Source organism: Sphaerodactylus townsendi, linkage group LG08 (assembly GCF_021028975.2).
Source record: "Sphaerodactylus townsendi isolate TG3544 linkage group LG08, MPM_Stown_v2.3, whole genome shotgun sequence".
Lineage (NCBI taxonomy): Eukaryota > Metazoa > Chordata > Lepidosauria > Squamata > Sphaerodactylidae > Sphaerodactylus > Sphaerodactylus townsendi.
Genome location: NC_059432.1, coordinates 81868731 through 81891930, shown reverse-complemented (window position 1 = coordinate 81891930; position 23200 = coordinate 81868731). Strand labels below are relative to the sequence as shown.

At 39.7% G+C, this 23200-nt stretch overlaps 1 protein-coding gene across 1 annotated transcript in view; it reads left to right on the top strand.

Moving 5' to 3' along the window:
• Positions 1-23200, top strand: part of PID1 (phosphotyrosine interaction domain containing 1) — a 125370-nt gene that overhangs the window by 93979 nt on the left and 8191 nt on the right. The gene's annotated exons all lie outside the window — the stretch shown is intronic.

Below are 23200 nucleotides of genomic sequence, written 5' to 3'. Positions count from 1 at the left end.
CATAGAAGAAGGAATTGTTGAAAATTATCCCACTCACATCTACAGAAACTCTAGGCAGGATCCAAGCCAATATATTTTTTCACTATTGTTCTTGGTAGAAAGGTGTAGGATATGTATCTGAATTCTTGTTTTCCTTTTTAAAAAACCTCTTCTCTTTTCAGAATACTATCTGAGAGGTGTAGCATGTTTACAGAAGTGAAATTGAATAGTATTTCATGGATGTATTTTGTTTATCACAGTTTAAACTGCTTTATCCTTTGAACTTAAATTGCTTACAATTTAAAAACATCAGTAAAAAGCATTTTACTTAACACTCACTAAATGACTACCTACCGTATATACTCGTGTATAAGCCGACCCGCATATAAGTCGAGGCACTTAATTTTACCACAAAAAACTGGGAAAACTTATCGACTCGCGTATAAGTCAAGGGTGGGAAATGCAGCAGCTGCTGGTAAATTTCAAAAATAAAAATAGATACCAATAAAATTAAATCAATTGAGGCATCAGTAGGTTAAGTGTTTTTGAATATTTATTTCAAAGAAAAACAGTAAACTGGCTCTGTAAGTGGAAAAGAGGGTCAACAAGAACAATATGGTCTCAACAGTAACTTTAAAAGTACAAAAACCTTAGCTCAATCAGCAACCAAGCTAAAACACAGGAGTTAAAATCCTTCAAAACTGGATTCCTTATCATCATCTGTATGTCCAAATGTAACCCAACTTAGATTTTAAGAGGGATATTATCAGAAATGGAAAATCTACTATTAGCTTCCATTGTAAACAATGGGGGATGGGGCACCCTTTTGGGGATCAATAACTTTGGATCCCCTAACCCAAACTTCACCAAACCTGGCTGGTAGCATAAAGAGACTCTCCTGATGAGACCAGCCAGGTTTGGTGAAGTTTGGTTCAGAGGGTCCAAAGTTATGGACCCTCAAAAGGGTAGCCTCATCTACTAATAGCTCCCATTGAAAACAATGGGGAATGGGGGCACCTCCTTTGGGGGTCCATAATTTTGGACCCCCTGAACCAAACATTACCAAACTTGGCTGGTATCACCAGGAGTGTCTTCTGAGGGTACCCTGAAATTTTGATGCAGCTAGCTTAAAACTGCGCCCCCTGCTGGCCAGCAAAGTAAAAACACAAAAAATTTAATGACCAGCATACAAGTCGAGGGGAGCTTTTTCAGCATTAAAAATGTGCTGAAAAAATCGACTTATACATGAGTATATATGGTACATTAAAATATCTTACATTGTATCTAGAGAGTGCCCATGCTCCGCTGAGATTTTATTAGTGTTCACAAGTATGTGTTAATCATTTGCTCATCAATCTTAGCATAGTTTACCAGAAAACTTTCTGCTTCATTGTGACCTCAAAACAAACAAAAAGGGACATGTAGTCCTTTAGGAGCTGGTGCTAATGTCCACATTTATTATGGCTGCCTCTAATGCGTTAGCTCTAGTTCTTTACTGCCTTAGAAAATAACAGAATAATGGTGGAGTGGGATGGAATGATACTTTTTAATGAGCAGATACTACAGACAATGCACATCCATGCATAACTTTCATTTCTTTGTAAGTGGTGGATCTACTTCATACGTTTGCACCATACCATAAAAACTTTGAAATAGAACTCAGCTTGTGAGCAGAACTTTAACCATCATACTTTACACTGGTTTTATCGATATAAAGTAGCTGCATTGCATATTTGCACCAAATGAATAAATGGTTTCTGGAAATACACACATTTTTATAATCCCGACTTCCATTCTGAGCTGTAACTGTGGTATCAACAGGAATCTTCTTTTAGCACACTGTGTAATCATGTGCTTTTTAAGGATATGCATATATGTGGCTCTTATTCCTTTGCTATTTGTGAGTATTATAGGTGCAACAAATTTGATCCTATCCATCATTTGGGTAGGACCAATTATACCAGACTATTCAGAAGAAATCCAGAAAGATCTAAGAATCTATGTGAATTACCTTCTATCAGAAACCGGGGCCCTTTCTGCACAGGGCCAAAAACAGCGGCCCAGGGACAGAAAAAACCGGTCCCTGGGGAGCTGTTCGCACCAGCAGTGCTGTCCTGTACGGCCCCGAGCGGCATGAAGGCGCCGCTTTCCACCTCCCTTCCCGAAGGAGGTTTTTGGAAAGCGCCGCCTTCCCATCAGCGCGGTGCGAACTGGGCCAAGGGCGCCACTTTCCCGTCCCCCCCCCACTCACCTTGTCCTCCAGCGTCAGTCTGGAGGGCTGCTGAGACCCACCCACGCTGCCCTCTGACCCCTGGAGGTCAGAGGGCAGCATGGACAGGTCCCTGCAGCCCTCCAGACCGATGCTGGAGGACGAGGTGAGTGGGGGGGGGGCGCAGAAGAGGCAGCTCCATGCAAAGCCGCCTCTTCTGTGGTGGCCTCTGCAGGGGCCGCTCACATGCTCCTGTGCCAATGGCCCCCTCCCCTCCACCGGCATAATTTCTGCCGGTGGAGAGGCGCCCTTTCCGCTGTGCGGAAAGGGCCCTACAAAACAGGCTATTGACAAACATTCATCTTAAGTTAAGCATTTCTAAATTTTACGTATTCAATGGCTCATTGATTTTAATAGTTTTAGACTGGACTAGTTCAGTATAGCAACAAACTGTAGGGTTTTTTTTAAATGTAAATGGATTGTGTCCTTTATTTCTGGTAAATTAAACAAACAGTTCTCCCATCGTCGAAGGCTTTCACGACCGGAATCACTGAAGTGTTGTGGGGTTCCTGGGCTGTATGGCCATGTTCTAGTAGCATTGTGGGGTGGACTTCTGCTGCCAAAATATTTCCAATTTTTTTCAACCCTATTGCAGTAATATTTGCAAGTGCATTTGCTTATCTGGAAGACAAGTTCATTCCATCTTTTGGTGCAGCAGTTAGGAACAGTAGTTGTCCCACTGAAATTCTCAATTGCAGTTTTTATTTGCCTTGGAAAATTGCTGCCATATGGATTGTGGTGGGATGGGGGGAAATACAGATGGGATCATTTGTAAATGTGGCAAGATTGATGTAGGTGGAAGCTTGACTGTGTCATTCTTTATCCAAAGTTTGGCTAGGAGAAGGCAGAAAAATGAAGCAACACATTGTGTGTGGGCATTACACTGAGCTTGGTTGGAGCAGCCGCAGCAATAAAACCTTGTTATGTGTCCACCAGCATACCATAAATATTTAGAGGTCCCTATTGGAGGGTAAGCTGTTTCAAGAACCTTCTGTTTGTAATCTGTCATTAAAGTAAACACTTTTTAATATACTTGGGCTGTGGTAGGTTCTTCAATTTAAAAGCTTCCATGAAGTCAAGTGAAAAGTGTAAACTGCTGGAGAGTTGAAATCTTGTGCTATACTTTGAGAACTTCTGGCGGAGGGGGGGATCTTGGTTTCTGTACTGGTTGATTGTATCATAGTGTGTGACCACTGTGTGCTTAACTGCCCAGAAAAGTCAAGCCTATCCTTTTCATTGATGCTGCAAGTTGAAAAGGGACTGTGCATAAAACAAGACAGCCTCTTAATACTGGTGTATAAATCTGTCATTTAGAATACTTTGCATAACCATCCTTTCTAAAAAAAAACCAGTGGATTGATTGTAGCATGAATTATGTCAGGAACTAGCCCTACTCACCAGTGTTTTAAGCCCCTATCGTGTGTCTTTTTCCTGCAGTGGAAATCAGGCCAGAAAAGGCAGCAGACAGAGGCAAAGAAGATATGGAAATGAAATGTGAGAAAAGATGAACACAAAGCAGTTTAGGAAGAAAGGTGTAGAAAAGGAATGATCAATGGAAGAAATGCTAAAAGAAGCCAAGGGGTAAAATGAAGAAATTGAGGGTAGAGGAGAGATTTGAGGTGTTAGTGCCCTAAGAGAAAGAAGCAAATGAGGCAGTAAACAGATGTAAGACTTCAATGAAAGAAAATGAGGTGGCAGCTAAATTAAAAGAGGATTGGCAGAAAATTTGGTCCTTACTAACGTCCTTAGCTAGAACAAATCTTTAAGGCCATATTTCCATACTATTACTGCCACTAGGTTGTCTCTCAACAGTTTGTCCTGTCACCATTGTGCCATTATCGAGGCCTCTAGCTTAATTTAAAATACTAAAGACAGGATGTTCCCCATAAGAGCCATGTAATTATGGGCCACAATAGGACATTCCTACTACTCAGGAAACTGTGTTGCCTGCAGTGTTGAATTACTTGCAATTAGATGTTGGGTCAGAAATGGCCAGTTCTTGAAACTTGGTCAGAAGATATAATTATATCATTTCCTTCTGGTGAGACTAGTGACAGAGGGTCACAGAGAGGAAAGCACGATTCAGTTATGTTAATATAACCAGGATTAAGGCAAGCAGTCATATTTATTTGGAGCTGTTTATCAGATGTTGCTATCTGCTTAGTTACTCTGTAGAGAAAACTGTTCTCCTGGAGATAATAAAATTATGGAAATGGAATTAGAAATCTGGCCAGCAGTTTGAGACATTTTGTTGTAATAATAAATATAGATCACTGACAGACATTTCTACAGTGCAGTCTTGGCAAACATGCCAAAATATTGCTTCTGACTCTGTGCCCAGATGGTCATACTGTCTGGGAGAGAATGAAGCTTCATCCTTGAAGCCAATGCAGAATGTCTTTGGCTGCATAGTGGTTGTTTCGTGTTCTCTCAAGCAGCTGCAAAGGGTTTGAAAATAAAACTACCAGCACTGTAAAATCTTTATGATGCTGTTGCCCAGGAATTGCACACAGATCTGATCAGTCCACAGCAAAATGAACTGTTAATACCCCCAAAATGAAATCAAGGTATTAGAGTAATTTTCCTAGAAAGAAAAAGTGAATTATGTGGAGGGTGTACACACATTAGCCTTGAAAAGAAAACCACAGATTGCACGTTGTCAGGAAAGTAGATAGCAAGAATTCCCCTGTCCTTTCCTGTTATATTAATGGCCATATGAACTTGACTGATGGTTGATTCAGGACAGATAAAAGCACTTCTTCACACAGTTTGGATACTCTCCTACATACCTTTATAAAGGGATTAGACACATTTACTGAAGAATAGGGGTGTTGGTGGTGGCTAGCCACAATAACTAAATGAAACTCCATTTGTTCATTGGCAATATACCCCTGAATGTCTCTTTCTGATGGGGAAAATAATGGGAAATGTGGTTGTCTTTATGCTCCACTTGAGGTCTTCTTGGAAGCATATGTTTTAAGACATTAGAAACAAGATGCTTGACTAGAAAGTCCTTTAGTCTGATAAAACAGCCATTTTATATGATATAGCCAATATACATATAACCAATGTGTTATCATTCCTGTCATTTTCAGTTAGCTTGTAGCAGCCTGCTTGCAGCAGTCATGCATAAGGCTAAAAATCCACTTCCATATGCTCTAGATCAGTGGTAGCGAACCTATGGCACGGGTGCCAGAGGTGGCACTCAGAGCCCTCTCTGTGGGCACCTGCGCACATAGTTTGTCATGTGGGGGGAATCGCCCCCCTCCACACATCTAGGCTGGTCTGGGCCGCTGAACTTAATGTGTGTGCACCTCAGCGAGCAGGGAGGACTTGGCTGGCGGGCCTGGTGCCTGTGCTCCAGGTGGCTGCTGCCTGGGGGCGGGGGGGGGGAGAGGTGGCAGAGATGCCAGAGAGGCGCAGAGCAACGCATGTGGGACTTGCTGGAGGCTACAGCAGGCTGGCCCCTGCTCGAGGGGATTATTCAGGTTAAATTGCCGCGTTGGTGTAACCTCAGCTTGTGAGTTCTGTGGGGCAGTACTTGGAAGGAGTTGCAAAGAAACTAAATTTAAAACAAAATGGTTTACTTTCTTAACAAATAACACTTTTAACATTTAACATTTAACACATTACAGTCCTGTTAAGTTGCATTTTCAAGTCCTTATATTTACAGTCTACTGATATTGCCAAGTCCAATTCTTCTTTGCAAGTGGCTTTGCTCCTGAAGACTCCAAGGGCTTGATGAACAGGATTCAACATGATGAAGGTTTCCAGGAGAACTCTCACCCATTACAACCACAAAAACCCTAAACAAGGTCTTAAGGGCTTATACAAATCAAGGTCCGAGTCTGGTAGCCTTGTCTCCTCCAAACTACATGAGCTCTGCAGCCTCCTGCTGCTTTGAGTCTCCACTCCTTTCTGGGTCAACCCATTCTGAGCATGGGGATTACATTGGCACTTTGCGATAAATAAGTGGGTTTTGGGTTGCAATTTGGGCACTCGGTCTCAAAAAGGTTCGCCATCACTGCTCTAGATCAGGGGTCCCCAAACTTTTTAAACAGGGGGCCAGTTCACTGTCCATCAGACTGTTGGAGAGCTGGACTAAAAAAAACTATGAACAAATTCCTATGCACAAATGATTGTAAAGATTTCACCTTTCAGCCTTTCTGTCATGGTCTATTTTTAGAACAGTGACCAAAGTATGTCAAGTACAGGGTGGGCTCCAAATATTGTTGGGGAGGCTGTGGAATACCTTCCCCTGTAAAAAAAAAAAAGCAGAACTTTCCCAATGAAACATTCCATCTAACCCAGGATCAGGTATCTTCCTGGGTTCTTTCCTCCCTAGCAGCCAGCGATCGATTCGCCAGCCTGGCTGATGCTAATGGGAGTGAGGCGGAACAGAAAGCCTGAGAGCAACACATGGAGTAGCTGAGAGGGAAGGGCGGAGCAGGCGTTGCCACATGTAAGGTTTCCAACTCTGGGTCAGAAAATTCATGGAGATTTGGGGGTGCCATCATGTAACTGCAATCAACAGCCGTTGGGGCCGGTTCCTCCTCTCCCTTGAGCCCCCACTGCACATGAATGGAGCAATCGCCGTCATGCCTGGTGGGCCGGATAAATGCCTTCAGGGGCCACATTTGGGGACCCCTGCTCTAGATCATCATCAGGCAGCTTTGTATAATTGGATGTTGAATAACATTTGGATTGTCCAAAAAAGCAGACTTTGATTATTTCATAGCCATTTGTAGTGTCTCCATGTTGTTTCTCATTGCTCCTTGTCCTCTATTGTATTTTTCCATGATATCTTTTCTGATGTGTCTGCATCGCTTTATCAAAGTACATTTCAGCATAAAGAGTATTCTAGAGGATAATAATGGAATTCACAGCACAGCACATCTTCTTATATCAACATTTCTAAAAAAATTATGTGGCAAAAAGGACCTTGATCTTTTTCCAGAATAAGTTGAGTGTTGCTTGCTTCATTGTTCAGGGTCACATAAAGAAAATCCTTCAGTTAACTTAAACTCTCTGAACTTTTACCTGGAGAAAACAGCTGCAGTGTACACTGGACATGTAAGCATCCAATAGTATCAGTGGTATACTTCTGACTAACTGGAGCTTTGAAAAGGAGCTGTGCTACAATTTCCACCTTGCCAAATTAGCCTGCTTCCTTCACTAATCAGGAACAGAATCAGATAATAGCTTAGAAGGCTTCCTACCCTAATTTTTCCATTAACTTTTGTTTTCTGCTTCAGAATAAAGTTTTAGGGTCCTGAGCAAAGGTTTCAAGTAACTGGGGAAGTCAGTGTTTTGTATCATATTACAGAAGAATTATTTAGAATTCTGAAAGAAGATTATCTGGAAGTTTGATTAAAAATCTTTATCAAATGTATTTATGTATTAAAACATTTACATCCTGTCTTTCCTTTTGGTGCCAGGCAGATTACAGTAATAGCTAAAATATTGTCTTGTAAAACCAAAAATCAAATAGCAAACCCTGAATCTCTCCTTCTGCCATTCAAACCACATCAAAAGCCTTGGCAAACAGGCAGGTCTTGCAGTGCCTCTTGAAGGGCTCCAGGGATGGGGCCCCGGTACCTTACTGGGAGTTCACTGGAACTACAGTGGAAAAGACCTAGGCCCGTGGTGGCGAACCTTTGGCACTCCAGATGTTATGGACTACAATTCCCATCAGCCCCTGCCAGCGTGGCCAATTGGGATGGGAATTGTAGTCCATAACATCTGGAGTGCCAAAGGTTCGCCACCACTGACCTAGGCTATGGTCAATCTCAGATGAATCCAACCTAGGTAGTAGGGAAGCCAGTAGATGACTGCCAGACAACTATGGTTGATGCACAGGGACATATAGAAGGAGACAGTGCTTCAAATATATGGGTCCCAGGTTGTCAAGGGCTTTAAAGGTCATAACCAGCACCTTGAAATGAACTCTGAAGCAATGTACCTGTTTCCAAAAAAGCAATGTTCCCTGTGGCCATTTCCTGACAATGCTAGAAAAACAGAGTGGGGAGTATAAGGAAGCAAAAAAGAAAACGTACTACACCTGACCAAAAGTAATCTGATACCAACCATTCGAATAGTGCCTGTTTGTTAAGTAAGCTACCATATAGAGGAAAATGTGTCAAAAAAACTATGCACCACTATAAATATTAAACATTGTACAAAATACACATTCAAAATTTGACCATGCATCCGTTGGGCTGAAGTATGAAGCCGTTTTCTGTACTCCCCTCAGTTCAATCCTGACATCTGTGAAATTGGGGAACGCATATACTCTTTTCCAGGTAATAGCTCTAATAAAGGTTTACATTGTACTTGATTTTGGCCCATGAAGCCATTGATGTTTAAACCCACATATCATCAATCCCACTCTATGGATCAGGCTGTGTACAGCTATTTTTCATTACAAGGAACTATTTCCATCTCGTAACAAAATTACTGCTTGAAGCAGGTAACATCTATCAAATTATCTGTGATTATTTTCTGAAAAATTGATGGTCGGCTATGCTGTGTTTGTTTTTACATTTGCAACTGAAAAGTCCGACAATGGGATAGTCTTGGTACTAGTGTTTCCAGAACTTTTTTTTTTTTTGCTAACCATGATAAAATACAGAATGGTTCCAATCTCCTAGAGGTCCAGATTCCATGAAACATTATTCAAACAGTCGTTTTTGGGGTCAACCAAGAAGTCAACTAGATTCAACAATATTTTATTTGCTAGACAGTGCCTTCAAAATGTTTCATACTAAACATTCGAATAAAACCAAAGAAAACAAACAAAAAGTGACTACTTTGTGCAACAGTATTGCTGATAATGGTGTTACACAAAAATATCTTGGATCCTTTATGTACAAACAGATGATGAAGTTCCAAAAACTATCTCGTCATACTGATTTTTTCATCTTTAGGACATCAGGATATTAGAGCTTGCTCGTACTTTCAGCATCATTCTGAGGTAAATGTTAGGGTGAAGGTGGTGATGAACTTAACAAATAAGAGAGGGCTTTCTTGATACCCTAAAACCTACCATGGCAACTTTCTCAGAGAAATTACCTATCATCTATGGACATTTGAGAAATCACAATATCTTGATTAGGCCCAATTATAATCGGTATGTGATTTGTTTACAAGAGCCATGTTTAGTATCAAGTGTTGCCATTTGGATTAACATTATGGTGGATTAGCATCTGTCATCACAGTATTTACCAAGAGTTTATTAATTTTCCCTTGATCATTGAATGTTCAGTAAACAGGTAATTGATTTGTTATAAAATGTAACAGTCCTCTATATTTATATCATGAGATAAGGTTATTTAAGAGTAACTCTTGATGTGTTGGGGATCAGTGTTTCTGCCTCAAAAGACCTTCAGTCCTAAATATATGGTAGAAGTGGCCCAGCTTGTGGGTCTTATGATAGGAAATTCTTGACATTTATTTTGTGATGGACTGCAGAGAATGTGTGTTTTTAAAAGGGCATGTCTTAAAGCAAGCATTGTTTATATTCAGTGTGAGACATAAAGGCCAAGGAACAGGAGAAGCCATCTGATTGGCTGTGGCATCCTGCACTCTGGTTGGCCAGAAGGCTAGATGATGAAGAGAAGGGAATAAGGTTAATTCCCTGACAGAGCATTTGGGGAGACGTTTGAACTTTAGAGTTCCTGGTGTTAAGAGCTATTGTGCCATAATTGAGTTTTAAAGCATAACATCTCTGAGGAGAGTAGTGGCAATCAGTGTGTTGAAGTCTGGCTTCCTGTACTAGTCACAGCCCTTTGAGCTCTCTCTGTGTGTGAAAGCAATAACATATGAGTGTTTTATGTTTTAGTAAAGGGTTTTCTAACTGTGAAGGCTGAGTGAGGGTTCTGAGTATATGTACCAAGCCTGTTAGAACCCAGCATGTGAACAAGCCATTAATGAGAACATTTCAAGTTTAAGGAATTGTACCATCTAAGAAAAAACTTTATAGCATCTAAGCTGAACTGTAACTGAGAACTGAAACTGGTAAGTCTGTGTTTGAAGAACTAAAAACTGAATCTTCGTGCCATGCTGTAGTGTATATAGATTTCCCCTGCCTTATTTGTCTCATCCACTCCTTATCTCTAAGTTATTCATTTCCCTTTCCCATCCCTTTTCTGTTAATAAACCTTTTATTCTGTTTAAGTTTCAATCTGCCTCCGTATTCTTATTTTGTGTGCCTTATTGAGAGGTTTGCCTAGAAGGGTTTTAAGTCAACGGGCGTACTCAAACTTCAGGGTCAGTACAGGGCTGAGGGAAAGTTCTTTTATTGTAGTATATATTTCCATTTTTCTGAAGCAACTCATTCCCTAAGGAAAAGGTAGGAAAATCTGACAAGCTAGGTCAGAGAGTGGTTTCCCTGCCTAAAAAGATTTTAAAAAGGTGTGGGGGTCTATTTTGTCCCTTTTAAGATGAGAGCTTCTCAATACATCTTGTACAGGTCCACAAAAGGGTATCATACCACTCCCCACATCATACCATACCACTCCTGCCTGGTTTAACTGTACTGCCGCTATAGCCTACCTGACCAAGCAGAAGTGACACAGGAGGTACAAGCTGCTTCTTTTGTCACTAACTCCAAGGTAGAATGGGAGGGAGTGCTTCGGGCAATAAAATGTTTTGACTAGTCCTTGCTGTACTCATATGACTCTGCAAATAAGGCTTATGATAGCACTTGCAAGCTCTTTTTGGACTCATATCACTGGAAATGGCCACCTAACATACACTACAGGTAGCATATCTGCCTTTTGTGGATATGAAATGCCAGTATACTAAGCATGTTTTGAAATGCTGCTGTCTTTTGAAACTTGTATCTTCCTGGAGATCCATGGTCTCTCTTAATTCATCAGACACAGCTAGTATTTCTCCTCTACTAACTATTTAGTCATTTGCCCTGAAAAATATCTCCCATTTAAAGGTTATCAGATTCATTTAAACAAAGAGATGGTTTCTTTCTGTGGCCACTTTTCCCAGCTAGGCTTCTATTACGCGAGAATGTTTCAAAATCTTGGGACTGAGATACTAACAACCCCCTCCTTTTAGATATCTAGAATGATGCAGCTGTTACAGCTGAGGTAATGACAAGCAAAAGTATTTGCTCTGGCTCCACTCATTCTTTGCCATATGGCATTACAGCCTCATTCCCATCTATTATGTTTAAGGAACTTGTCCAAGTATTTCCACTTTTCAGTCAATAATGTTGAATAGTGCATGGAGGCTTATGTATAGATAGAGGATCTTCCATGTGGTTACTTGTCCTAAATCCAATTTTTGCAGCTGAAATGCTTAATTTTGTAAACTTCCAGGTATTATTAAGATTTCTAAATTTTATTTTCAGTTTTTCTGTAAAGTGATCAGGTAGGAATTTATAGTTGTAGCAAAAGGTTGAAAGAAGTAGTCTATTTATTTATTAGATTTATTGACCATTCTCCCCCATCAGATCTAATGATTAAAATTATGAAATGGCTTCAACTAGCATGTAGCACTGTAATATAGATGCCTTGAGGTTTAATGTATCTTTTTGGTTTACTACGGTCATTAATTAACCTGTATCCAACTACATATTCTGATGACATTAAGGGCACTAAAGCTTTCTTTAAAGGAAGTGCTCATATCCACTAATGCCTTCCTCCCACTGCAGATCTTCACTCTGTCTTGTGTGCTTTTCTTGAGAATCTGATTCCCCAGAACAAAATTAGAGGATGAAATCAGTGGCACAAGTCACAAAACATTTCCAGAATGTTTTCAATTCCCCCCTTTACCACAGCATTTGTCTGCATTCATCTCCTCCAATATGTTTCATGGTCTCTGTGAGGTTTTTTTTTTTTGCTTATTTGTTGAAATGATGATTTGTTGATTCATTGGTTTGATGCTTTATAGATCTGTTTAATTGATACTTCCTTGATATTAATTGATACTTCCTTGATCCACTCAGTTTAATTGATACTTCCTTGATCCACTTCCTTGACCCCCCCCCCCAAAATCCCCAACACCCAATGACAGCTGATAAAAATGAAGAAGTGAGGGGTAACGGAGTGAGGTGAGGGATGTGAAACAATGACCCATTCTGCATAGCACAATAAAACATTTCCGGGAACTGAAAACACATTTTGGGGTAGAGTTCTGCTTAGTTCCCCCCTCCCAAAAAGTTTGGGAAACTATTAAATTTGTGCTCAAATCAGTTTATTCTGAAAACACTAAACTAGTGACTTTTTTCCTGAAGCCATTTTTAAAATGATTCCTGTTTGCTGTGCAGAGAGCAGGAAACATTTCATTTTTCCCACCCAAATGTAAAGCTCCCACTTTTATTTTCTCAGCCATTCACGCCCACCATTTTCTGCTGCTTCAGTTTGATTTTCTGTGCCATCTGCCATTTTCTGATTCTTTCCCACAGACATTTTCTCCACTGGCATGTCTGGGTTTCAGTGACTGAAGTACTTGAATGTAACTCTGTTGTGTCTGCTGATTATGGTAACATGTAGTTTCCCCCCTTTTTAATTTTTGGTGAAGTATCTTTGAAGCTTCAATGGTTTGATATGAAAATCAGCATGGATCCTCATATAGATTCTTTGAAGCTTTGGAGATACCTAATCAAGAATAAAAAAGGGGAAAACAACACATTGTCATAATTGGAAGGCACAACTGAGTTTGTTTAATCACTGACCAGTCCCCTCTAATCGGTTTATCCATCAAAAAACAATAAATATTGATTTCATTGCCCATTCTGGTTGCTGGGTACATCCCTCACCTCACTCCATTACCCCTCACTTCTTCATTTTTATCAGCTGTCATTGGGTGTTGGGGATTTTTTTTGGGGGGGGTATACTGAGTGGATCAAGGAAGTATCAATTAAACAGATCTATAAAGCATCAAACCAATGAATCAACAAATCATCATTTCAACAAATAAGCAAAAAAGCAAAAAAAAAATCAGTGACCAGACACTGAGTTAAGTATTCAAGAGTGAATTGTTCCTCTCCTGAACTTTAACTGAGGTGAGATAGGGATTCTTTTTAATCAAAGACATTTTAACTGGTAGGTCTTATGATATAAGAAGCTAGTTGTATAAGGTCCTCAGTTATATATGAAATGAGGTGTTGCATAGAAAGTCTTGGCTATCTGATGTTACTATCCTTAAGGCTCTTCTTTAAGCAGAGGACTAACTGGACTACCCATATTAATTACTCTTCAAAGCAAACTGGTCCCAACTTCTTTGCTGACTGAATTTATCTAGCATTGTGTCTAACCAGTTGGTTTTTCTGTGCTTTTATTCCAAGCATCTAAGTGCCTTTCTGCCAAAACTGCTTTAAGCACTTTGTAGCCTTGATTTAATTAGCTCAGATGTATAATCCTGGCTGTTAAAAGAAGTATGTTACATGAACAAATTCTCCAGAGTTCATATTGAAGTGTAAATGATATAGTGTTGTCTTTGCCTTGAGGCTCTTCAAATCGACCTTTTGCATTATCCATAACAGCATGTGCGAGTATCAACAAAAAGCAGTTTTAAAGCAGCTGATATCCTACTCATGTGCCCAAGGTTTACACTAGACGTCTGTAATATAGTCTAAAATAACAGTATAAAAAATTTCAGTAGACAAAATTCCTTTATAAAATTCCTTTGCCTTCTCCTAAAGCCGTCTCTCCAGGATATCACTATGTTTTAAATTTGCTGTGAACATGAGTAAAATGAATCTATATTAAAATGGAGATAAAATTATTATTTCTAAAATATATATATCAAAATGCAGTGCCTCTATATGTCACAGAATCTCCTTTTGTTTTATCAGAATTTCACAGATGGACCTTCCCGCACTGAAGCCATAGGAATTGTCTTTTAAACCAGGCAGGCTGTGGCCACCATCCCCCCTCTGACCCACGGAGCAGGCAGCTGCCTGCTCCGCTGAGCAGAGGGGGTTTCCCTGCCCGGTGCCGCTGCTACCCGCAGCGCGAGAGGCGGCAGCACCAGGCAGGCTGCGGACGCCATCCCTCCTCTGCCCCACTTAGCAGGCAGCTGTCTGCTCCATCGGGCAGAGGGGTTTTCCCTGCCCGACACCTCCGCCTCCCAGCGCAGGTAGGGAAGGTGAGTGAAGGGGCCGACCACTCCAGCTCGGTAGATCTTTGGGCCGTGGAAAACAGGTCCAGATGGCTCTTTGGGTGATAAAGTTTGCTGACCCCTGCTCTAGACAAATACATGTTTGAATCAAGTTCCTTGGAGGATAATAGATAAATTACAGAATTTTAAAAGACAAGAGTTGATCCTTAAAATAATTTATGTGAAGAGGTGGGTTCTTAGCTGCTAGCATATTTCCACTGTAATGAAACCAGTGCTGATTTTTTAAAAAAATTCCTTTAGAAAATGGCATAAGATGTAGTGAAATCAGTGGTGGGTTAACTTCCCTCACCATGAGTCACAATCAGTTTGATTTCACAGAAGAAAAAATCTTGTCTCTTCAAGGATTTTCTTTCAGTTCTCTCAAAATTTCATCTACGTTTTGTCCAGTTTTCAGTTAGAACTGACTGAAAGCCTCCCCCAACTTATTTTTAAAGCCTCTAAAGACTTTTGGGGCCTATACAATTCAGTTATTCTCCCAAACCTTCACAACAAGGAGTTGTGCAGTCCCTGACTTTCTGTGACCTGAATGATCATTAATTTCATCCCCGAACCCTAAAAAGAAAAAAAAAAGTGTAGTTCTGATAGTAACAGAAGCTAATTTCTTAATGCCTTGGTTTTAGGAACGGCATCACAAAAGCTGAAAAAAATCATAATAGATTTTTACATAACTGTAATCATGGGGCTTAAGGGAGGTTGATGTACAGGGTATCTGTATAAACTTTAGCTCCTTAGGATTGATGCACACTCGAGTTGCCATAAGTTTTTGTCCAGGATGTTAGCAGTCCATCCAAGGCTTGAACAAAACTGATCTTTCAGATATTTTGGATGTGACTAATTTAATTATTCAATGGAAAGTGATCATGGGTATATAAAAATGATCTTGCATTCAGTGTCAAGCAGGTTCTCTAATTCACTTTTGGCCAATGGTACTTTTATTTATAAAACAACGCAAAGCAAATTCATGCTTTGCTCAGAGCTTTACAACTTTGTTGGTTGTGAATTTTTAATGCCATTAAAGGTCATTGAAATTATAGCTTTTCTTTGGGAAAGGTTACCTTTCTCACTAGATAGGGAGGGAAGTACTGAATTTGGAAAATAAAGGTTTCAAATCCCTGCTCAGTCATTGTAAGTAGGAACCATGCTCAATATTAGATTGAACTGGAAACCTGTACATTTGTTGGTGTTTGAGGCATCACAAGACTCTGCCCTGGCTACATATTTAAATATGGGAGTCTATAACAGGAATCATTCTGTGTTTAGAAGAAGAGTTTGGATTTATACCCTGCTTTTGTCAACTGTAAGAAGTCTCCAAGCAGCTTTCAAACTTTCCCTTTTTCTCTCCACAGCAGACTCCTTGTGAGGTAGGTGGGGCTGAGAGTTCTGAGAGGACTATGACTAGCCCAAGCAGGCTTCAAGTGTAAAAGTGGGGAAATAAACTTGGTTTACCAGATTAGAGTCCACAGCTCATGTGGAGGAGTTGGGAATCAAACCCAGTTCTCCTGCAGAGTCCACCACTCTTAACCAACAATCACTGATGTTTTTCAGAGATGCAAGTCCCAATGCAGGTACTGCAATGGCTGAAGGTCATGTATTAAAAGTTAGTTCAAATTTAAAGTCCATGTGATAAAACATATTTTCTAAATCCAGTTCTATATAGTCTGAATGTGTGCACTGTGTGTGAGATGTACATTTTATCAAGTTCCTCTTTGCTTCTCATCATTATAAAATCTGTCTGTTTCCTTTAATACATTGTATTGATCAGCTGTAAAATTAGCCAATGAAGTCATATCTAGTTCAATTCAAGGTCAGATGAAACTATTAAAATGAGTTTTCCATCTTTCACAATATCAGTGACCTCTGTAATGTCAGAGGGATTAGTTTACTTGGGTATGAATAGAGTACTAGGAACATGCTGCGTCCTTAGACAGGATGATGATGCAGTTTGAGTGGCAGAGTCCTGACTTGCACTGTGGGAATGTTACTATAACAGATGACCTGGATTGCGTAGGATTGCAGCTGTGTTAGGTATTATTCTCTCTGGAGCAGATTAAAGACAGATTTCTTCTCTCAGTCAGCCCCGTGTTTTAAAAGCATGCTGCGTATTCTTTGATAGTTTGTTCTCATTTAGATCTTTTTTGATACAGGGAATTCTCCTTCTTAGTGGTGGTAATTGGTAAGAAGAACTGAACAGATCTAGGTACCAAACTCCTAGTAAAACACAGAAACTAGGACTGTCAACTAAAATTCCAATGGGTTGGGGGGGGGGGGTTGTAAGAAAAACATTTTATAATGAATGAAAACCCTCCATGTAATTAGGATATTCATCAGCTTGTTTGTTACCCATTTCTAAATTTATGTTTTTAAGAACCAAGCAGATTTCTCCAAAACCACTATATTGTGGTATGTCTGTTGCTTTGCAGAACTATTAACTATCAACTTCCTTGTTTATTCTGCGCATCCTGTACTTAATGTCATTTGAGGCATTCCATTTGTCAGAATGGTGTAACACAGTGGTGGCGAACCTATGGCACGCGTGCCAGAGGTGGTGCTCAGAGCCCTCTCTGTGGGCACGCGCACACAGAGTTCGTCATGGGGGGGGCAGAAAATCCCCTCCCCACACATCTAGGCTGGCCTAGGCAGCTGGGCACAACATGTAGGTAATCCTGTTAAGCGCTGTTAAACCCCACTGATTTTCATGGGAAGAACTAAAGTGGGATCCTTTACCTGGGAGTAAGCTCAGTTGCTGGCAATGGTGCCTGCTTCAGAGTAAACCCTTCTAGGGTCGTGATTCACCCATTTGAAGCATTGCATAGTTGCTTCAAAGCACAGCCACCGACTACCACCAAGCTTACTCCTAAGTAACACGCGCCTTGGAGCCAGCCATTTTTCCTAAATTAAAACCTCAGTATTCAGGTTAAATTTGCGATAAATAAGTGGGTTTTGGGTTGCAGTTTGGGCACTTGGTCTCGAAAAGGTTCTCCATCACTGGTGTAACAGATTGTTGGACAAGCTTGTGGGTTCAAATCCCATAAAGATGCTGAGTAACCTTGAGTCAGTCCCCCACCCCTTAATAAGTTTGTTGTAATGATAATTTTTTTTTCTGTGTGGTGGCATAGTGCCAACCTTGTGTACAATTCACTGACTGTGCAGTGATCAACCTGCCTACCTAGGTTTCTTTTGGATCACAGTACAGCAAAACCCAATAATATTAATGGGAAATTAAACTGTTACCCTGCAAAACAGGATTCGTTGTGTCTCCACATGGAAATCAAAAAGAGCACAGAACAGTGTCAAATTAAACTACGCTTATAGCTGTTATGACGATCCTATACTTTTAATGTTTTACTTATTGAGATTTTAAAGCTTAAGTTATTTTTAGAACATGTATCTGTTTCAACACCGAGAAGAAAAAAAATGGATAAAGTCATTTAAGTCAAGATTGGCATATGCGTTCTTTGACAGATTTTATCATCAATATTTTTGTTCTGAAAAAGTCTAGCAAAATGTGTTGATTTCCCTGACACAATTTTGTATGCAGAGCACCAAGAAGATATAAATATAAGTAGAATTGTTTGTGTGCTGCATGTGCAGCAGTGCCATTTGTTTTGACTTGAAGCTAGACAGACTTGGCAACCAAGACAAAAGGAGAATACCTGGATATTACTGTGGTAGCACTTTTATAAAGTGCCTTTGTCTCCAGAGTCACACTTTAATGCCTCGCAGATAAATCACTTTAGACTTCATCAGTGACATCCATGATACCCAGTCTTCACACACCAGGAATCTGGTTGACAGCCATTTGATAAGACCACAGTGGAGGGGGGAGGGGACTTCCAATCCTCTGTACCATACTATGAAAAAAAAAGATCAGAGCAAAGTTGGAGTTATATTTGCTGGATCCAGAACTGCTGTTGCATGAGCTAATTGTAATGGGAGTTAAATGAAGAAAAGAAACAGCAGTGTGAAAAGAAGAGGAAAACTAGGAATGTGACAAACAGACCTAGCCATATGGTTCATTAATGAGATTTCTTGAAACCTGTGTATATATACAGAAAATGCCTTATGACGTTGTTATCCAAATCGTCATGTCCTGCAACTTGCAAAGACATCCCCTTGCTAGCACTGTCCAGATTCAGACTAGCATTGGAAAGAATGAGGCGAAATAAGCTTTCTTAAACAAAATTTTTTTTATTTAATTAACAGGAAAGAAACCAAGTTAAGTTAAGCCATCTGCTGAGCAAAATGAAAGGTTACAGGAAAGAAAAACGTGTTAGTAAAACAACTCAAGCCTTTCCCTAATAAACTACCTATTTATGGGAGGTGGGGGAATGAAAGGGGAAAACAAAACAAACAACCTTGGTCTCAGAGAGGAGGGTGAGGGGTGAGGCTGTCCTCAGGCGGGAGAAGAAAGTGAAGCAAAGTGGATCCAGGAAGCAGAAAGGCAAAGAAGTCAACCATGAAATTGCGGTAACTGACTACAAAAACCTGGGCTGAGGAGTAACTCTTTATACCTGTTTGCTGAGAATGAGGAAGGGGTGTTGAGGTCACAATGTAAGTAATTAATAAATCAGTCTTTCCAAAGATGAGCAAGTTTGAAAAGAAAACCTTTGTATTGTGAAGAGTTTTCCTTCTTTGCATTAATTAATTAATTCTTTCCATTTATACTCCACCACCTCCACTACAGCATAATAAAGGTAGAGTTTAATGGATACCAGGTCAGTGGAGCTTCAGAGCTCCCAGAAACCAAAATATTATAAAGAGTTTTGCTTAATGTTTCTATTGTTTGAGCTCTTTTGGCATTATTGCAGAATTCAGATGTTAGTGAATTGGACATCTGGAAAATATGACAAATTTACTCACTTTTCCTATATCCTTTTATCCACAAAATGGAGGTATTTCCTACTGCATTCAGTGCTTGTAGAATAAACACTGAAATATATGGCATAGATTTGTTTACTCTTTAAAGAGACTTTGTTTCTGTCTAGGATTGCCAACTGCCTGGAGAAAAAGTGTTCTGTTCCTTTAATAGAAGCTTAATGTGATGTTATTTAAAATCAATCAATCAGTAAATAAATGCCATGAAAAGTTTCATCTGCCCACTTGTACACATGAAGCCTCTGTTAAAGGGGCAGGACATTTTTCTCCATGCTTCTTGGCGACTTAAAAAAAAATCTAGGAGAGCAGTCCTAGCTGGTCTGCTCACAATCCTGCTCAGGTCTATTCAATGGGGTTTATTCTCGGAAGTGTTCTTAAGATTGCACTGCAAGTTACTTCCTAAGCCGGAGCTGAAATCAATTCAAAATGTCAATAGAGTAAAAGACTAGAATTATGAGTGAAGCTGAACTGACAATAATTAATTATTATCTGAAGAAAACAAATGTCCTGCTGCTAAGTAATAAAACCAGAACTAATTGGTACTTTGTCAAAGAAACATACAGCCTTTGGGTTTGGGTAATCATGCTGGGCTCCTTTTTTTAAAAAAAAAATTGTAGTTTGTATATTTTTGTCCCTTTTTGTTTTGGAAGGATGAACAGAGGAAAAACTCAGAAGGTCCAATTGATGTTTGCAAACTGTCAGTTAGTAGTAAGCCCCAAGAAAGGCAGAAATCAACTTCAGAATCTATTTTAAGTGTTATATTTACAAAATATATGTCTTGAAAACGATTCTTCCTGTTCCATGACTCAGAAGTTGAATCTGAAAGTGAAGCATTTCCGGAAGAAAACTGTTCGGAATTGCTATTTGGCATCAGCTGGCAGTCAAGTAAACTGTTAGAAGTGTGGAATGGGTTCATTAAATACAAATCAAAGAGAGATAGAATGGGCAGTCCCTCCTGACATGAGCAGGAAAGCTATCAGTAGTCCTAAGCACTCATCTCCTGAAGGGAGAGGACAGGGATGGCCAAAAGTAGGAAATGAGGTGAGGATTTAGTCTTGGTGAGCAGGAAAGGAAGATATAGAAAGGACTTGCCAGGCATGGAGAAAGAGATATATAACTCATATAGGGTTTTTTCTGTCCATTCTACCCTAGCTCAGGGAACTTTTAGAGTCCTATCAGCTTGCCACTGATTTTTGCAAGCGATTTCAAGTTAGTGTGGAGGAAAATAATCCAAGGTAGCTGATACATTTCAACTTTGTCCAGCTAAGTATGTGGTTCAGAATCAGCATGGAGAAGGTAATTCAGGTAACCATCCTGGTAGGGATTCCATCTCTTTTTCTGGACATCCTTTCAGACAAATTATCACTGTAGTGTGTATGTTTTGAGTATAGAGATCGATTGGGCTAGTGTACTGCTCCATTTATGTGGCAGATTTCCAAACTGACTTCACAGAGGTAGTGTTGTGACTTGTGCTATGGTGAGGATTTCTTGTAAGTGGAGTTCAGAACTTGATGGTCCTACTCAGCCACTGGGCTGTCTCAAAGTATGTCTAGCCCTACATGTGATACAAGTCATACAGTTGACATGATATTTTGCTCTGCTTGGAAAAAGAAGAGAGGCTATGATTGGGGGAAATTGATACTGGTTCCATGGTTATGGATTCTGTGAGGGGTTTTTCCCCAATTATTTGAAGATATTTGTCTTTCTCCCAGTTGGCTTGAGGTAGTCAGTAGCCTTTACACATTTTATAAATACAGTTCAGAAACTGATAATGGAGGACTCTGAAAATCAGTACCACTAAATGGCAACACTCAGCGCGCCCATAAAAAGAACTTTGAAAAGTCTCACGAAGGCCTTATATGGAGGCTACTAGGTCCAAATGAGTTATTTGGGGATGAAACTAGCTGATTTGACAAGTGTTTCTGTTCAGTGGACTGGCTAATCTTTGGAATGAGGAACTGACCAAAATGCTTCTAAACATCTCATTCTTCACTATAGAAATGAAAGGTCTCCTTGATCTTTTGACAAAGTTGTGAAAATAAAATTGGAAGGATGAACAGATGAAAAACTCAGAGGATCCAATTGATCATGATCAAGGGCCAGCCTTATTCAGTGGCTTTGCTGGCGGTGAAGACACATTACTTCTCTGCCAGCATTATATCTGTGAAATGCCACCCAGTGGAGCTTTTCTGGATTGTTAAAACTTTGATTCAGATTTTGCTGTCCCCTGCCACCCATGAAGTCCTCATTGAACTAATTTGCAGATAAAATTGCCCAGCCAAATTAATTTAACAGTAAATGGTGCTCTTGAAATGACTTTGGATTCTGCATTTCACAGATGCTTGGATGAATTTAAGTTGATTTGGCTGAAGAACGCATTTCCCCTTCAGCACTTCATGTCCTTGGCTGATAATAGCCAGCCTACTTTCTAGGAACACTTGACAGACTTCATGAAATATTTTTTTGGTTACCACATTGGGGACCCTTTGTCTACTACTTAGTTATGGTAGATGGTCTTCACTAAGAGAGAAAGTTCATCCTTGTTGATTTTCCTGAACCTTTCAGTTAATTTTTACACCATTGATTACAGTATCTTTCTGTGCCACTCTGTGAAGTTGGGATTGGGATGCACCACTTAGTAGAGGATCCGGTGAATTCTGTAGGGTAAGTTCCAGAAGGTGCTGCTGAGAAAGTATTGCTTTGTTTTGTTTACTATATTAATAGAATAGTCATGAAACCACTGGAAAGGATTGTCTTGGTATACGAAGAGCAATGCCAACAACGTGCTGATGACATTCTGCTCTGTCTTTTTTATGTGATCCAGGTGAAGCAGTAATAGTAATAAAAAGATGTCTAAAATTGAATGAATGAGAACAAATAAACTAATGGAGATATGGGATACAGTGGACTAATTATCCTATTTTAAATTGAATTATGTATGGTCTTGAAAATATCACTTTTCCAGCTTAGGGATTTTGATGTGCTTCAGAGATCCCATAGTATCTCTGACTAGGAGTGTCATTTAAATTGATTTGGCAATAAATTGAACTGTGCTACTGTTCCCATAACATATACCATTGCTGATTGTTAAATGATATTAGGTCAGCATTTGGAAGATACTCCTCCTTCCAAATTTTATACATGCTACACAAAAGCATGCTTCCCACTCCCCCCTGGGGGTGGTGGTGGTTGGTATAGCACATAATAAAACTGAAAATTCTTGTGTGTCCCCCCCCCTCAGATTACATTGTGACAGTACATATTGGGAGGATTTGCTAGTTTTTCTATACATGTGGACTTTAACATATGGAAAGAACTGATATAAGAAGTTAGACTATAACAAGACTTGAAAAAGTTTTGTAGGTTGATCTACTATAGCAAGAAATTGTTAACAGATTGATATGTTGCATACAGTGTTTTACATAGTTTCAATGGGTAACAGTGTTGGCTTGCAGTAGAACAACTAGATTGAAGTCCAGTAGCACTTTAGAGACCAACAAAATATTCAGGTTATAGGTTTTTGAGAGTCAAAACTCCCTTTGTCAGTGTTTTACATTGCATGTATTAAGTTATTTTATTTTTGCAAGAATAACCTGTAAGAAAGATAAAGCTGTGCATGGTAGCTGGTTCAGAGTTACCCATTAACTTAATGGATCAGAGATGTGAACACAGGTTTCTCTAGTTCAAGTCCAGAAATCTACACACAACATTTTGGTAATTTCCTGACATTTTAGTCTACGAATAAACTACAAAGCATGGTAGATATTTTCAGTATAAGTGCACGAATTCTGGATTTTTTAAATGCAATTTCATGCATCTTACAGTTAATTTAGAGATAATGGAATTCCAAGATTAGAAATAGATCAATCACAGAAGATCTGATTTATGAAGTAAATAGGAGTTCTAGAAAATTGTATTGTAGGTATATTATGATTA